We start from the raw sequence: 16213 nt of genomic DNA, 5'->3' as shown, positions 1-16213 counted from the left end.
CTACATCATCTTTACCATCAAGAGTTAACATAGTTTGTATTAGCAGTAGCTGGACAGGAGGCATCAACATGTTAAACCCAGAGCAGTGGTCTGAGATGTTGTGGGGGCTGGATGTGAGGATGATCTCATATTGATGTGAAGTGTAACTTCTTCTTTTCTCACGGTTCTTTCTTCCTCTTCAGATGCTGCAGTTGTTGCTTCCTGGTATGAAGTTGAAGTCTTTGTCTGAAGCAGAGTGACACGTTGTCAGTAGGTGAACTCAGAACAAACACAGTACAACTCAATACAGTCATGATGCACTGGATATATACAATATAACACACACAAATATATGTTGATTTTAGGTAAAGTGTTGAAATAAATATTTACTCTAAGTTCGTATGGTTGTAGGTTTGATAGAATCAAGTGTGAACTGAGTTTGTATTTGCAGTAGGAGGACAGGAAGTGTCACAGTGTTCTGTGGTCAAACCCAGTGTAGTGCTTTGAGTTTTAGTGAAGACAGAAGGAAGTGGGATGGACTAACAGGACAGAAATAAAACATTAGCAGAACCCCAGTGATCTCATACTGACATGAATCTTCTTTTTGTCCTCACAGTTCACTGTTTCTCTTCATAGACTGCAGTTCCAAGTTTCTCTTGATACAAACAGGAAGTATTTCTCAGGTACAACAACAGAGTGTCAGTGCTGGATGTGAGGATGGGACACACTTTTCTGTGTGTGCTGTTGTTGACCTGTGAGTACCAACTATTTATCTTCATACATGTAGGCAGGGTTTTGACAGGTGATCTGATGTAGTTCAGGAGCCAACAACTGTGTTGAATAGTCACAGACAGATAATATTGGTTCTTCATTTGTTACATTTATTCACTAATCTGGTTCCATATGGAACTGGAAATGTCATAAGAAGCCCAGTTATTTTTAAATATTTCTTAACTGTTGAAGTTTTGACTTTTATTTTAGTGTTGGATACACTCCTCTACTGTGGACATGCTCAAGGTCAGTTTCTCTATTTATTATTTTTATTCATTCAAGATTAGTCTGAACATAATTCATCCCTGAATTGTTTTGTCAGTATATTTATTACTTTAATCTATGTATCTAAACAGATTGTAGAGTAAAATAGAAGTCAGTTTATTTTATGTTGTTAACTGAGTAAAGTTGAGGAGAATATTTGTGTTTGGTTGTAGATGCTGTGCTGACTACTGACCCCTACTGGTCACCTTTGTTCACTGGAGAGTCTGTTACCTTCATATGTGACATAAAGGAAGGAGGAGTCACTGACTGGGATTATAAAATCAACAAGGATGGTGGAGGAGTTATTCCCTACAACACACATCAACGCTACACATTAAATCTGTCTCCAGGTGACAGTGGTGGATATCAGTGCTGTGGTTTCCACAAGAGATCAACTCAGACAAAGTGTAGTAAAACTGTCACTTTAACTGTATCTGGTAAGATCTCATTGTTTATTGTCTTATTCAAGTGTGTTAATTTTATAGAGTAAATATTATTTGAATGTCATTGAATTTGAGACTTTGATCAGGACGTCTGTATTTAAAATAAAATGACTTCATGTAGCTCTGCCACCATGTTGAAATGGACATAAATCACAGCTGCTTCAAAGTATTTAAAACAAATTATAAATATAGTGGCATTGTCTGTTGAAGCATCCATCCTTTTGTCAAGTTAATTAAAGTAATGAAGAATTCAGAAAAGTATTTTACTGAAAGTGGCAGGTTGATATGACAGAAAATCTGAACATATATCAAAACATTTTCTCATTTTCTTTATAGCATCAGATAAACCCAGGGCCACACTGACATCAGGACCAACAACCATACCAGTAGGAGGCAGAGTGACTCTGACCTGCTCTGTGGAGCCCTCTGCTGGATGGAAATATGAGTGGTTCAGACGTAGCACGGACACCTCTGAAGTTCAAGTCAAAACAAATGATGGAGAAAACAGAGTTATCAGTGTATCACAAGGAGGAATCTACCGGTGCAGAGGAGGAAGAGGAGGAAGAGGAGAACCAGTTTACTACACTGATCACAGTGATCCAGTCACCATTGAGATAACCTGTGAGTTCAGTTATTTAGTTTGAAATATTCATGATTTCATCATTATCATTGGAATTAATGATGAAACCTACAATGTTGAGTTTTCTCTGTTGATTTCATGTTTCTATTTGTGTCCCAACTGTTCATATCTGGTGGAAACAGTTTCCAACAAGGCTGTTGTAACACAACAACACAACTGGCCTCAGATATTCAGAGGTGAGAAGATCAATCTGACATGTGAGGTCCAGGGAGGTGAAGACACTGAGTGGATATATGACTGGAGAACACCCAGGTCATCTACACACTGGACAGACAATAAATACTGGACTTTCACTGCTTCTGAGTCCAGCAGTGGAGACTACATGTGTAGGAGTAGACTCAGAGATGACTCGTATTCTACAACAGAGTGGAGTGAAGCCATCACACTGTCAGTATCTGGTAAGTCATGTTTGTTGTTTGTTCTGTTAAACTATGATTACTCCTGATAGTCAGTAGTTAATAAAGAGTTTGGTCTGAAGGCAGACACTCTTATTTTCAGCTGGCAAATGGCCAACAATGTTTCCATATCATTCAATCATTCAGAAAAACAAAAAGATAAATTCATTCTGTCTAGTTATTTACCTAACCATAAATATTCAAAGACACATTTAAATGTCAACACTGTGTTTCTTCTTTTAGCCTCTAACCGTAACAATCAAACTCATTGACTCATACACTATGATCAGGGTTTAACACTATAAAAAATATCATGTGTGATGAGAGGTACAGATTTGAAGTATTGTTGAATATAATCTGAGTTACAATCAAATGAGCTCCTCCTCAGGTGCTGCTTATGGAATCAAGCTAAAATGTGCTTTGTGTCTTTACTTGTCAACACTATTTTAGTTTTTCTCAGTTGCTAAAACACTAAAAGCCATTGGCTGAACTCATTTAGCTAATTGTGCAGTCTGTTGTCAATACCTTAAACCATTTCACATAGTAAAACACAATTTGCAGATCTCACTTAGACTTTTCAGTAGAACTCTAAACACATTGTCATTCTCAAAACACATTGTGCACATTTTTTTTTTTTTTTTTTTTTTTGTCTGCATTTGTCTGCATAGTTGAACACCACAGGGTGTCAACATTATATGAGGTTCATGCAGTTATATTCTTGCAGCTGAAAGCTTTATTACTTCAGTGCGTGAGTGTGACCATCACCAGCCTCCCTGAGAACTGTCCTGTTGAACTTTATTGAGTGTAGTGACCTTGTGTGGCAGGGAGGGCAGTGCTACACCTCAGTGGATAGAGGGGGGGAACAAAGGAAAGAAAATATGTAGAAGGATGGACAGTGGAGGAGATACATGTGGTGCTAGTAGGAACTAGTGGAGTGCAGGGTTCTGTGCTTCCCAAGTCACCTCACTCAAGTATGACTGGGTACAGTCATCTCTGGAGAGATGAGAGAGTCCAGGGGGGGTAAGGGTGTCCCAATGGAAGGAGAGAAATCTGCCATAGGGCACGTAGTGATAGAGTGAAAACAATAATCCAGCCCTTAATAGCCGGGACTCATCAGTTCTTTTTGATGTGATCCAGCACGGGCTGGCAGGTGACAACACACATGCATGTGGGCATTCCCTAAATATGAGTGAGACCATTATCAGGGCCCAGAGTCAGGTCAGAAGCCCCAGCGCCCGAGAACCTCCACCCCAGTGTGGGGCGCATGGGTGACAGGACCAGAGAACCACCGTAGCCACGGGGCAAGCCACAGCCCAGCGCAGATGGCGAGCGACGACCAACACCCCCAGACCGGCCAAGCAAGCACAAGTCGGTGCAGGCCAGAGCAGCTCCCCATACCCCCCACACCCCCAGCCACCACAGCCCGTCCACCCACTGCCGCCAACACCCCCCCCAAAGACCCCACCCCCCGCCCGCAGGGCAGCCATGGACACCTCTCCAGCCGAGAGGACCCCCCCAGGAGCCCAGCAAAGCCCCGCAGACGGGCACCAGCCGAGCGCCAAACCAGGGACGGGCCATCCGAGCAGGGGGGCCAAGGTGCCGGCCCCGTGCCCCTGGCGCACCCAGGCCAGGGAGACCACGGGAAGAGGGAACCCCCATCCGCCAGGGAGAGACCCCAGCCCCCCATCGAAGGGAGAGGGAGAGCACCAAGCCACCACCCGAACCAGTCGATACCGGAACAACCGGGCACCCAAGGGAGCCGCCACGAACCCGTCGCCACGCAGCACCGGGAGACAAAGCCAGGCCAAGAGGACACCAGAGAACCTAGGTAGGTACCCCTACCAACCGCCGTGGGGCCACAGACCGCCAGCCCAAGATCCCCTGCTAGCGGAGGACCAGGCCCCCCAAGCCATGCCAAGGGATAATGAAAAGTGACAGTGTCCCTATTACTGTGCTTCCTCAGTCCCTGATGAGGAAGCAAGCCCCTACACCGTGACCCTGTGACCCTGGATGTGGTGTGGTGCATTAAGACAGGGGGCAAACAGGAGGCAAACAGGAGGGTCAGAGGACTGCAGCACACTACTGTCCTGCAGCCTGCCCTGACCCTGACCGATCCTGGGTGGACCCCTAAGGTGAGGTGCATTAAAAGCTTGGGATGGGTGTGTGTGGTGTACCTAGCCTTGGTTGTAATGGGCGACATAGTGTATGGTGGAGTGTGAGGTGAGTGCAATGTAGGAGGCAGGCAAGTGAGGGCCAAGTCCCCGGCAGCAGGGCCAAGGCGCAACAGCTGCCCATGGGACCCACAGACGGGGCGAGGGCCCCCAGGACTCAGGAAGTCCCCCGACCAGACCCCGCCCCCAGCCCAGAACAGCAACCAGGATGCGACAGACCCCCAGGAAACCCCGAAGAACCATCACCGACCAGCCGAGGAATGGCATCAGCTAACCCCCCATCCACCCCCGCGGTGGCAGGGGTGCCCCCCAGGCGGACGGAGACCCCACCCCCCGCAGCCCCCCCAGCCCCAGCGCGACGGAGCGACCGGACATGCCCAGGGTGGTATTCAGGCAGCCCCCCACACCCTCCGGCTCCGACCCCAAGGCGCCGGGCGTGGCCCCGACCGCCGGGGCCCCCCGGACCCCAGGAGGGCCCCCCACGACCAGCGAGGGCCCAGCCACCAGCGGAAGGAAGGAGGGGCCGGAGGAGGAGCCGGGCGAAGGGAGGAGGGCGCCGCAGAGGGGAGGGAGAGGAGGGGACAGGGAGCCCGCCAGCCCAGACCGCCAAGGCCCACCAGGAGATCCAGGGAGAGTCGGCCACCGATACACCACGACCCCAGGAAAGTGAGCAAGCGCCGAAGCCACAGGGAACCCCAGGCAAGTCTCCAGCGCCACCCCACGTGGGGGAGAGGGAGGCCAGCCGGGTAAACCGCTCAGGGCCGGAAGTCAACCCAGGGGTGAGAAGGAGTAGGGCACCCCTAATGCATGCTCAAGGTGTTGTGGTCCGGGGATCCTCCTTAGTGAACCTGGATGAAGAGGGCAATAAAATCTTTTCCATAACGACATTCATCACTGTAAGAGAAATATTATTATAGCATTACAGTAAGTGGAACAGAAGTGGCAAAAGCTAGCAGGCAAAGTCAAGATGCAAATTAAGGTTGAGGGAGTCGCAGAATACGGACCATTTTTTGGCAAACAGAGTCAACTGATTTTTCCGGGTAGCAGATATTTTCTCCAGTGATATATAATCGGAAAGAAGGTTCAACCACTGGGAAATGTTTAGTGACTGTTTGTTCTTCCAGTTCCGGATTGATTTCTTGGCGATGGTGAGAGCTACAAGGACAGATTGTGATAGATGGTGAGGAAGACTGATTGTTTCCAGGTCACCAATGAGGCACAAGTTAGGGGTTAATGGGATTCTGCAGTCCAAAATTAAGGCGAGTTTCTGTGTTACAAGTGACCAGAAGTGCTGTACCGGAGAACAGAGCCAGAGAGCGTGGAAATAAGAATCTGAATAGTTTTGGGTGCATTGCGTACATTTGTCGGATTGGGAGAAGCCCATTCTATACATCTTGTATTGAGTTGTGTGTGATCTGTGGAGTACTTTAAACTGGATCAGCTGTAAATTCGAGTTTTTGGTCATTTTAAATATATTTTGGCAGATCTGAGTCCAGAAATCAAAGTCTGTAGACAGAGAAAGATCGGCTTCCCATTTTGATATTGGTACATGTATTAAATGTGTGGTTGATAGCAGCTTATATATTAAAGAGAGGGTTTTCTTCTTTTTCGGTATGAGTTTTTTAATGTTGGTGACGAATTGTGGTGGCTGTATGCAGTTCTGGAGCACTGGGATTTTCTTTCTGATTGTCTTGGTCACCTGTAGGTATTGGAGGAAGTTTCCATTTCTTATTTCGAACGTATCAAATAAATCTCTGTGATTCATAAGTAACACATTGTGCACTCTAATGCACATGTCGTCCATACTGGTAAACACAAGTGGCAACAATCAAATGCAAACAGAGAACACACGTCATTGATTCAACACAACCAGTCAAAACTGATTTCACTTGTTTCAAATCATGACACAACCAATATAAGCCAGGTCAGAGAGCAAACAGGTTGTTGAAGGTGGGAAGGAGAAAGTCTTAGAATGGACAGAAGAAACAATGTGAGAGGACGAGGACGAGTGTGTATGCGAGGTGGCAAGAGGAGGAAGAGGAGGAGGAAGAGGAAGACAAAGAGTGGAAATATCTGATGAAATTCCAGCAACAATAATTGAGGAGTATCACAGAAACAAAGGACAAGCTTGTGAGATTCAGGGTACAGTTGTGTAAAAATAGGGCTACAAGGAGGAGGAAGAACAAAAACTGCAAAGAGAAAAGCAATATTAGTAATATCTGCTATGATAGAACATGTTTTCCGTTCATCAAAAGACAAAGACGGAAAAATTTGAAATTTGTTTTGAGATTAAAAATGTTCTTCTCCCTGAGAACTGTATGTTTTGAACAATGCAAATAATAAGATGAAAGAGATGGTTCTGTAGTGGAGGAGGAGAGAGAGGATGGAAGTGAATGACACAGGCATCAACACAACTGAGACACTCTACTGTGTTGTGGTCACAGTAAATAGATGAAGCTATTCTGATGGAGCTTGGTCTGATTCCTTCTTATGTGTCAGTTGTAAACTGAAGAGGAGTCAGACCAGAGAGTAAAGAGACTGATGACAACAGCAGCTTCCTATGTGAGGGTCAGCAGAGGTTATGACAGAGTGTTCCTCAACTATCCTGTGAAATGTCTGTGAAGGCTCTCAGTCATCCAGGTCATGATAATCCAAAAAGGTGTTGAATAAAGGCAACTGGACTTGTAGGCTGGTACTTACCTGGTTTGAGATGGGGGATTGTGTGCCTAGGCTACTTACCCTATGAATGGAGCTCTGACGAGGCTATTGTTGGTGGGAGCCTCCAGTCTCAAGGTGTGAATGGTTTTCTAGGTCTCTGGGTCTCATAAAAGGTGAAGTGGAGTTACCTTTATTCAAACCCTTTTTGATTTATGCTGTGAAACGTTGATGGATAATTAATAAATATTTATCCTGAACTCAACAGCAACTAAACCAAAGGCCAGACTGAGTGCTGACACCAGAGATATTCCAGTAGGAGGCAGAGTGACTCTGACCTGCTCAGTGACGCCATCATCTGGATGGAAATACTACTGGTACAGAGATGAGAAGTCCTCTGAACCTCTGACCACACAACATGCTGGTTTCTATTCAAATGGACAAATGAGAGTCTCACAGGAAGGACTGTACTGGTGCAGAGGAGGAAGAGGAGACCCAGTTTACTACACAGAGTACAGTGATTCAGTCAGGATCAATGGAAATGGTGAGTTTGAAAAAAGGAGGAACCAAAAATGCAGACATCCAATGTCTATCTATGGATACATCAAGTCATTCTGTTTGATGTTGAAGTTTGTGTCTTTATTAATGAATCTTGAACATGAACAGTTCCAAACAAGGCGACTGTGACTCTCCAACCCAACTGGCCTCAGATCTACAGAGGAGAGGAGATTACTCTCAGATGTGAGATCCATGGAGGAGACACTGAGTGGGAGTATGAATGGAGATCTACCAGTTCATACAAACCTCCAAATCTAAATGAGTTCAGGATTAAATCTGATTCTTCACTCCACACTGGAGACTACAAGTGTAAAGGTAGAATGAAAAGTGAACAACAGTCTTCAACAGAGTGGAGTGATTCCTTCAGATTGACTGTATTCATCAGTAAGTCTCATAATAGTTCACCAGTCACCACGTATTTGACTGTAACTTCATATTTATATCATATATATTTCATTAAGAGGTCACAGGCAATCATATTAAGATAAATAATACCAACTTCACAAGACACACATGTTGAATGTAATCTACCATCAGAACATAGTAACATGTTTTCATTCTGATAAAACCTCTATCAACAGATAAACAACCTGTCCTCTCTGTGTCTCCATCATGGCTGAGTCCTGGAGCCTCAGTAACTCTGAGCTGTGAGGTTGAACATCCATCTGCAGGATGGAGGTTTTAACTGGTATAAAGCTGTTCCTGATCTATCACACAAGTATCAATATTCCAACTATGAGCTGCTTCCTGGTAGCATCAGTGGAACTGAACAAGATTCCTACATCATTGATGGACAGACACACACAGCAGGATATGTGTGTAGAGCTGGAAGAGGAGAGCCAGTGTTTTACACTGATTACAGTCCACCTCAGTTTGTCTGGTCTGGAGGTCAGTCTGTTTCCATCTGTTCTCTCAATAAATAGATGTTATGTCTTTACTTTTATTAATCATCTTTTATCTGTGACCTCCATGCAGTATCTAGAAAACTAAAACACATTTTTACAATTCATTGACTGTGCATATTTATGTTCCTCTAATGTTAGTATGATATTTCCTTTTCCTACCTCAAACTAATTCTCTTTAACCATCATGTTTTCCTCTCAAAAAATCGGAGAAAATGAGAAACACAAAAAAGAGTTTCAAGACTTTGAAACTTGTTTTCTGACAGAGACAAAATAAACTGGTACAGGTCATCTATAAAACACAGGAGGTTATTTGTGTTGTGTTGTGTTGTGTTGTGTTGTGTTGTGTTGTGTTGTGTTGTGTTGTGTTGTGTTGTGTTGTGTGGGTGTAAGTTGCGTCTAGAAGAAAGTACATGTTTACACAGGAGGAAAAGAGAGAAGGAAAAAAAAAATGAAAGAGGAGAAAAGAAAGAACAATATGACTTTAATTCATTAAGGAACGACATGTGTTTGAGTCTTTACTCTTCATCTTTGCTCATGTTACTGCTCTAACTGATCAGATTGTCAGAGTACACATGTAGTTTCTCATTTTACACACTGCTGCTTGGTGCATATCAACTAAAATAAACTGAAATGGTAGAAAAAATAGTTTGACCAAAACACTGCAGCTTGACATGTTTGCACTAAATTTCAGCAATTAAAAAAAAATGAAAGTAAATAAGTATTTGCATTGTGGCCGTTTTAATATTAATATCACTGTTGTTGCTTTGACTCTTTGTCAGATTTCCATTCATCAGCGTCTCTCACAGTGAATCCTGACAGAGTGCAGCACTTCACCTCTGACTCTGTCTCTCTGAGCTGTGAGGGAAACTCTACTGAGTGGAGAGTGAGGAGGTTTACTGATGATGGCGTCCTGTCACACTGTTCTACCTGGGGACAATGACTGGATCAACATGTAAATTATCCAGATCCCAGTCTGATGATGCAGTGTACTGGTGTGAGTCTGGATCAGGAGAGTTCAGCAACGCAGTCAACATCACTGTCCATGGTATAGATTCAGTTGTTCCCAGTATCTTTGGCTGTAGATTTAAGTGAATATCTCCTTCCTTCTAGTCTATCTTCTTATGATCAAATCATTTCTTTAACGTTTTCAGGTTTGCAGCCAAATACTAAATAGAACAAGTATTATACATGTGTAATACTTGGTATTCATTCAAATATTCTGAAATAGTTTGAAATTTTTAAAATGTCATCTAAAACTTTTAATAATTTGTTTTAGAGAGGCAGTTTAAATGTGTTTTTGTTTTTTATAAATGAATACTGTATATTGATGCTCAGATTAAATATTCCCTGATCTTCTCATGAGCAAATAAACCAACATGAAGCCTTTCCCATCATTGTGTCAGGGTTTTTTAAAGGTCTACACCAGCTGATCTCTGACTGACACTAACATTGTTTGGTTGTTTTCCAGCTGATGGTATCATCCTGGTGAGCCCTGTCCATCCTGTCACTGAGGGAGATTCTGTTTCTCTGAGCTGCAGGTTCAGAGAACAACAACAACTTTCTACTGTGTTTTTCTATCACAATGACAAACTCATCCAAAATGATACCAGAGAGGAGCTGAACATCTCTGCAGTGTCAAAGTCAGATGAAGGCTTCTACAAGTGTCAGTCCTCAGGAAAACAATCACCACAGAGTTGGATGGCTGTAACATGTGAGGAATCGTTACAGTTATTATTGATAGTACAAGGGATCTTTGTAAATTGTGCTGATGACATATTTTACATGCTACATTTAACTGAATGTCATTATTATTTACATCAGTGTCCAGGTCTGAGAGCTCTTCATTTCTTCTTCCATTGATCGTTGGACTGGTTTGTGGAATTTCACTGATGATTCTTCTGCTGCTGTTGTGTCTCTACAAACAGTCAAAGGGTGAGAACATTTCTTCCTGATATTAGATGTTTATTGTGATTACTCTATGAGGACTGTGAAAGCAACAAGACTGTGAGAGAACAATTAGTTTAAAACCATGTCTCTTCAAAATCATGTGTCTTTTCACAGATTCCTGCTTTATCAGGTTGGTACAACTCTCCTCTGTCTCATCTTCAACGTACTAGAATTACTTTCAGAGATTCTGATTAAATCTACTGGATTCAAATGTTTTGGTTTCACCAGGTCTCAGAGCACAAATCATAGCTCTGTTACAGATCACATGATCAACCAGGATGAAGGTCAACAGAGTGAACATCCTTCTCCTCTCCACGGTCAGCCTTAACCCTGACTTTAGTTTCTGACTAATCTTTAATGACAGTTCACTTTTTCTTTTCTTCTTCTGACGGCTGCATTGGATTACTATAGCTAGTAGTTTGATATTTTCTCAAGTTATTTATTTTAATGCGTGGTGGGACCTGCCCGGATTTTTTTATTTTTATTTATTTATTTATTTTTTTGGCTGGCCCTTATACTCCTTTATAGGAAGAGGTTTTTTTTGGGGGGGGAAACATGTCCTAATATGTAGACACTGGTATTATTTCATTATTTATATTATAAAGAAGTCACCACAGTGTGACAAAATATAAAACTGTTTATTTTAATACCTCAACATGAATGAGAAAAGACAGAACAATGAAGTCCCAACATCCTCAAACGAGTACTTGCTAATTATTGATGTTGTAGCTCATTGCTATTCATAAAATATGTTAAATTTGTGAGTCATATCAAACTAGAAACGTTACTAAGCGTAAATGAATAAGTTTTAACTTTGCTACCACTAGATGGCAGACAAAAAGTGTCCACTAACGAGGACAATGGGTTTAAATGAAGCAGAATAAGCTGCAATAAAACCTAAAACTTCATGTCCCCGTATGAGGACGCAGGGTCTCAGGAGATTAAGTTCCTCCTGAATGTTGTGCAGCTCTGATCTACATCTGCTCTGAGGTTGTTAGAGTTTAATGCTGCTGATGAGGTTTGACCACTTCATAAATCCAAGCTCTAAGTAATTAGTTCAAGCTCGTTCTGTTCAAGATGAGACAACATTTTACAACAAATAAAATATTAAAAGTTGTAACCACTTTTTCCAGTTAGTGATTCATATTTAACATGAATATTTTTAAACACTAGAATGAGAAGATTTTCTGTAAATGACTGAAGTTCAAACATGTCACTATATTTCAGATGAATCCAGGGATGTCACATATTCTTTGATTGAGCTTAAAAACATCACTAAGAAGGGTGAGTGTTTTATGTGGAAACAACCACATACAAGATGTAGAACAAACAGCAGCTGAGACCCTTTTATAGACCAGTAGCATCTAAATAACAGATAATATCATCTGATCCTTTAACAGAGAAGAAGCAGAAACCAGAGGAGAGCTGTGTTTACTCTGCTGTGAAGACTGGATCATCTCCAGGTTTGATTCATTACAACAGTCCTGTCTAGAAAAAGATCCTTCTTCTGTGTTGTACAATTGAAACCTCAAGTGTGGCTTTGGTTTCAGATGACGGTCTGATGTATGAACAGGTTCTCTTCCATAAGAAAGGTAAAGCCAAGAGAGACAAAGGTGAGTCAAGTCTACGTCCACCTGCAGCAGTGATTGTTGGAACAGGATGATCTTTATGTGATGTGTCTGGCTGGAGCCTAATGTAGATATTATTGTTGTTTGTTACACGTTGTCTTGTATTTCTTTTAGTACAGTAGGTTTCTTTTACATTTTAGTGAAGAAACTGGATGTATTTTTTAGTTTTAAGTGACTGAAATAATCTCTCTCTTTGTTACAGGAAAATCAGCTCCTGCAGCAGCTGATGAAACATTTTATTCTGAAATCAAACCAGGAACATCTCATGGTAAATATAACATTGATTTCTAAGAATAGATCTCTGTTGTGCTCAGACTACAGGAGTTTTGGTCTGATTTGTTCCTGGATTCCACCCTCCTGGTAAATAGAGGATAAATCATCAGATTATCTGGTAACGTGAAGGTTCACACATGTAATTTTAAGATTTCTGAACTGCTCACATTAAACCTGAATGACATCAAACATGTTTGACATCTAGGATTTAAGCAGAAGTTAGCAGTTGGGAGTTGGATATTTATTTTTGTCTATTTCCTTTCAGGTCAATAGAGATCTGTATCAACAAAACCATCTGAATACATCATAAAAGTGAAGCTACTCACATGAATAGCAGATATTTAAAGACATAAACCAGCTGAATGTGCTGCTTTTAGTGCAGATGTATTTTATAAAAAGCTTCAGTTTGTATGAATGTAGTGATCGTGTGGCTTTAATATCAGCATCTTTTTCAGTTCTTCATGTTCTGTCATCAAACATCATTCTGTTACATGTCCACTTAAAGAAGCTAACTATGTTGAGAAGAACTGATAGTATAACAAGTATTTAATGTTTCCCTGAACTGATTAAGTATATTGTAAAAAGCTTGGCCTTTTCTAACTATGTTATGCATCAATAAACTTTTTAATTTTTTTGTCCTGTAGTAAAATGTCTGTAGTGTTTTCATTGTGTTTATGAGATGGTCTTCTTACAGTTTCATGTGGTTTTAATCAAAGACAAACTCTGAATCAGGACATAGGAACATATTGTGATCACAGATGGACTCCCAGTCACATCTTGAGCAGCAGGTCACAGGAGTTAAAGTTTGAAAAGTCTGTTCAGATTTGACATGTTTCATACGTGGTGTGTTTGTGTGTGGATATGCTACAGAGTGCTCCATGAGGGAAAGTTGAAGGTTACATAAACAGATGACTGCCCTTTTCCCTGCAGTGAGAAAGAGAATGATTTATTTTCAACACAAAGTATCTTCAGGGTGGGCACAGACAAAACAACAAACCAGGCAGCTACTTAGCTCATAGTTAGTGCTGCTCAGGTGACTCCATCCCTTAGTGATGCTGCTATAGGCCAAGGATGATGGAGGATGATGCTCTGAGCTCCCATCCTCTAATTTATTTTCTGTCCTCTAATGACTTTTTGTTTGTTACTAGTCATGCAGTTGTGTGCTACTCCTGTATAGCATGTTAATGGCTGTGTATCTTTTCACGTGTGCGCTTTAGTCCGATGTTTGTATCTATGACAGATGTGTGTTTATGTCGTTCCTGCTGCTGCTCTCTTCTTTTTTTCTGTCTCTACCTGGTTGGCCTTAGTCAGGTGGGTTCCTCTATACGAGCTGGGTTCTGTTCAAAGTTGCCCTTGGTTCAAAGAATGAGGCGGAGAGTTTCGTACGGGTGCCTTAGTTTATTATCTTGCGTGGTCTACAGCACCGTGAAAACTATGCAGAAAGAATACAACAGAAAAGGAAGAAACAGTTATACACATTAAACATATTGTCATTATTCAACAATACAGAGTCAAAAAAGGATCAACCTTATCAACATTCAAAACAATAAAAACAACAACAAAAAAATACATTTTATTAGCCAAAGGAAAACTTACTCGAAGAGCCACAAAGATGAGCCAACAAAGAAAAGGTCAGCAGCACAAAGGCCGCGCCAGCCCAGAGAACAAACGATCAGGGATGGAGGTGCGCACAGGTGAGCGCACACACACAGAGACACAGGTGGAGCTTACAGGGATGCGTAGTCTCCTCCCTTTTATATCCTGCTCCCTCCACAAAAGAGACTGGCCACCAGGTGGCAGTCATTCGCAGACATTTAAATAAGCCCTTCAGTGAAGAGAATGGACAGATCAACAGACAGGACACAGGAAGACTGAGATGGCAACACACAACAATTTACTGTCATTTACAGAGCTAAAATGCTAATATTTACATATAAAAATGAATAAAAATATATTTAGAGATTTAAAATATAAAAACAAGGGGTGTATCTCATGCAGCCAGTGGAGTACTATGATCCAATACGGGTGCACTTGAAATGTTGGAGTGACTTGCTCGGAGTCGCACTGTACCCGGAGCAAAGAAGAGGTTTACCCACACTTTTTTAACGATCACGTAACATCTGAGGAGAAGAGGAGATACGGCGGCAGATATCGGGCTCTGTTCAGAACACGGTGATTTATTCTAATACCAACAACCTTTAGAAAGAGTCCATTCTTCAGGTCACCAACAAACTAAAGGTGTTAAATAGATACACCATGTGTCCCCCATTGTTTATCTGCAGTGTACTGTGCTTAAATGTATGATGATGACGTTCTCGCGATGACGTATGAGAGGGGAAAAAACACGCAGGCGCGGAGCAGCTCTCGGAGATGGAGGTCCGACCCGGGACTTCTGACATGTGAAAGACCACCAAACCCGGGATTTTAGATGTGAAAGGGGTTCACCACTGTTGAACAAGTCTTGGACATATAGTGTGTGGTTCCAGCGCCGCCATGGTAGCCTCCTACATTACCCCGTAGACATATATAAGCATTATCCAAACTGCCAGGTCACATAAACCCGACCAATTAAATATTAAAATCAGATTCAGTCCTGTGGCCCCGTTTTTCCATTTCGTATTTTGATCTGAGTCTCAAATTGAAATATGAAAAAACAGGCATTTTTTCGTTTTTTTGTGTTGGATTAAAAAACGAAAAACAAAAAATCTGTCACTTTTTCATTGTTTGAGTTTTGATTGGCAACTGAAAATAGAAAGAAGGAATGATACACGGATTCCAGTCCGTTAAGTGGGAAGCAGACTGCAGACTACTTTACAATCCTATATAGGAAGCAAGAAACAGGTTTGTTTGTTCACAGCAGCAACAGATTCCAGAAATACTGCGAACATCAACCTTTCAGTTATTGGACGACCGCTCTACCCCCTGAGCTACTGCCACAATCGATAGTAGTGGAACAGATCAAGACCTTCTTGCTCATCACAGATCAGAAACAGGAAAACACGCAGCAGGACACACAGGTCTCAATAAATGCTCTGTAGTCTCATTGTGTATATGGCATCAAGTAGCTCCAGAGGTCCAAGGCCGTCTTCAAAAGTTGCACTATATATTTTCTTTAAATGCTGAATTTGGTCTTCAAGGGACTCTGTGAGGTCCTTCTTATATTTGTCACAGAGCTTTGAGCTAATGCACTTGTTCGAGGGGCGAGACTCAATGAAGGATTGCTGGTTGAGGCGGCACCATGGACGTTGATTCCCATTAAAGAATCAGGAAACTTAGACAGAGAGATCCTTTTGTCTTTTTTAACACAGTTCTTTACAACATGAGTGTATTTAGTGTGTGGTCTGAAAATATAAAGAAAATAATAAAATGTATTAGAAATATTCTCTGAATATTATTCAACAGGTAAATCAGAATAAACATTCAAATAAACTGCTATATGATTTACAGTTCACCAGTAATATTCCTTACTTATGTATGAACTGCTACTTAGCACAATAGAGCAACAGTAATGTCATGTAAACAGTGGAGAAAACTGTACAGTTTCCAACATAACCTTAGCAGGGGCAAAACGTGCTTAACAGCAT

General features: G+C 41.9%; 1 pseudogene; it reads left to right on the top strand.

The window, feature by feature from the left end:
• Positions 1-285: 285 nt before the first annotated feature.
• Positions 286-13261, top strand: LOC125015137 (annotated as a pseudogene).
• The last annotated feature ends 2952 nt before the right edge of the window (positions 13262-16213 follow it).

Source organism: Mugil cephalus, chromosome 1 (assembly GCF_022458985.1).
Source record: "Mugil cephalus isolate CIBA_MC_2020 chromosome 1, CIBA_Mcephalus_1.1, whole genome shotgun sequence".
In the NCBI taxonomy this organism is placed as follows: Eukaryota; Metazoa; Chordata; class Actinopteri; order Mugiliformes; family Mugilidae; genus Mugil; species Mugil cephalus.
This window is presented reverse-complemented; position numbering and strand designations above follow the sequence as displayed.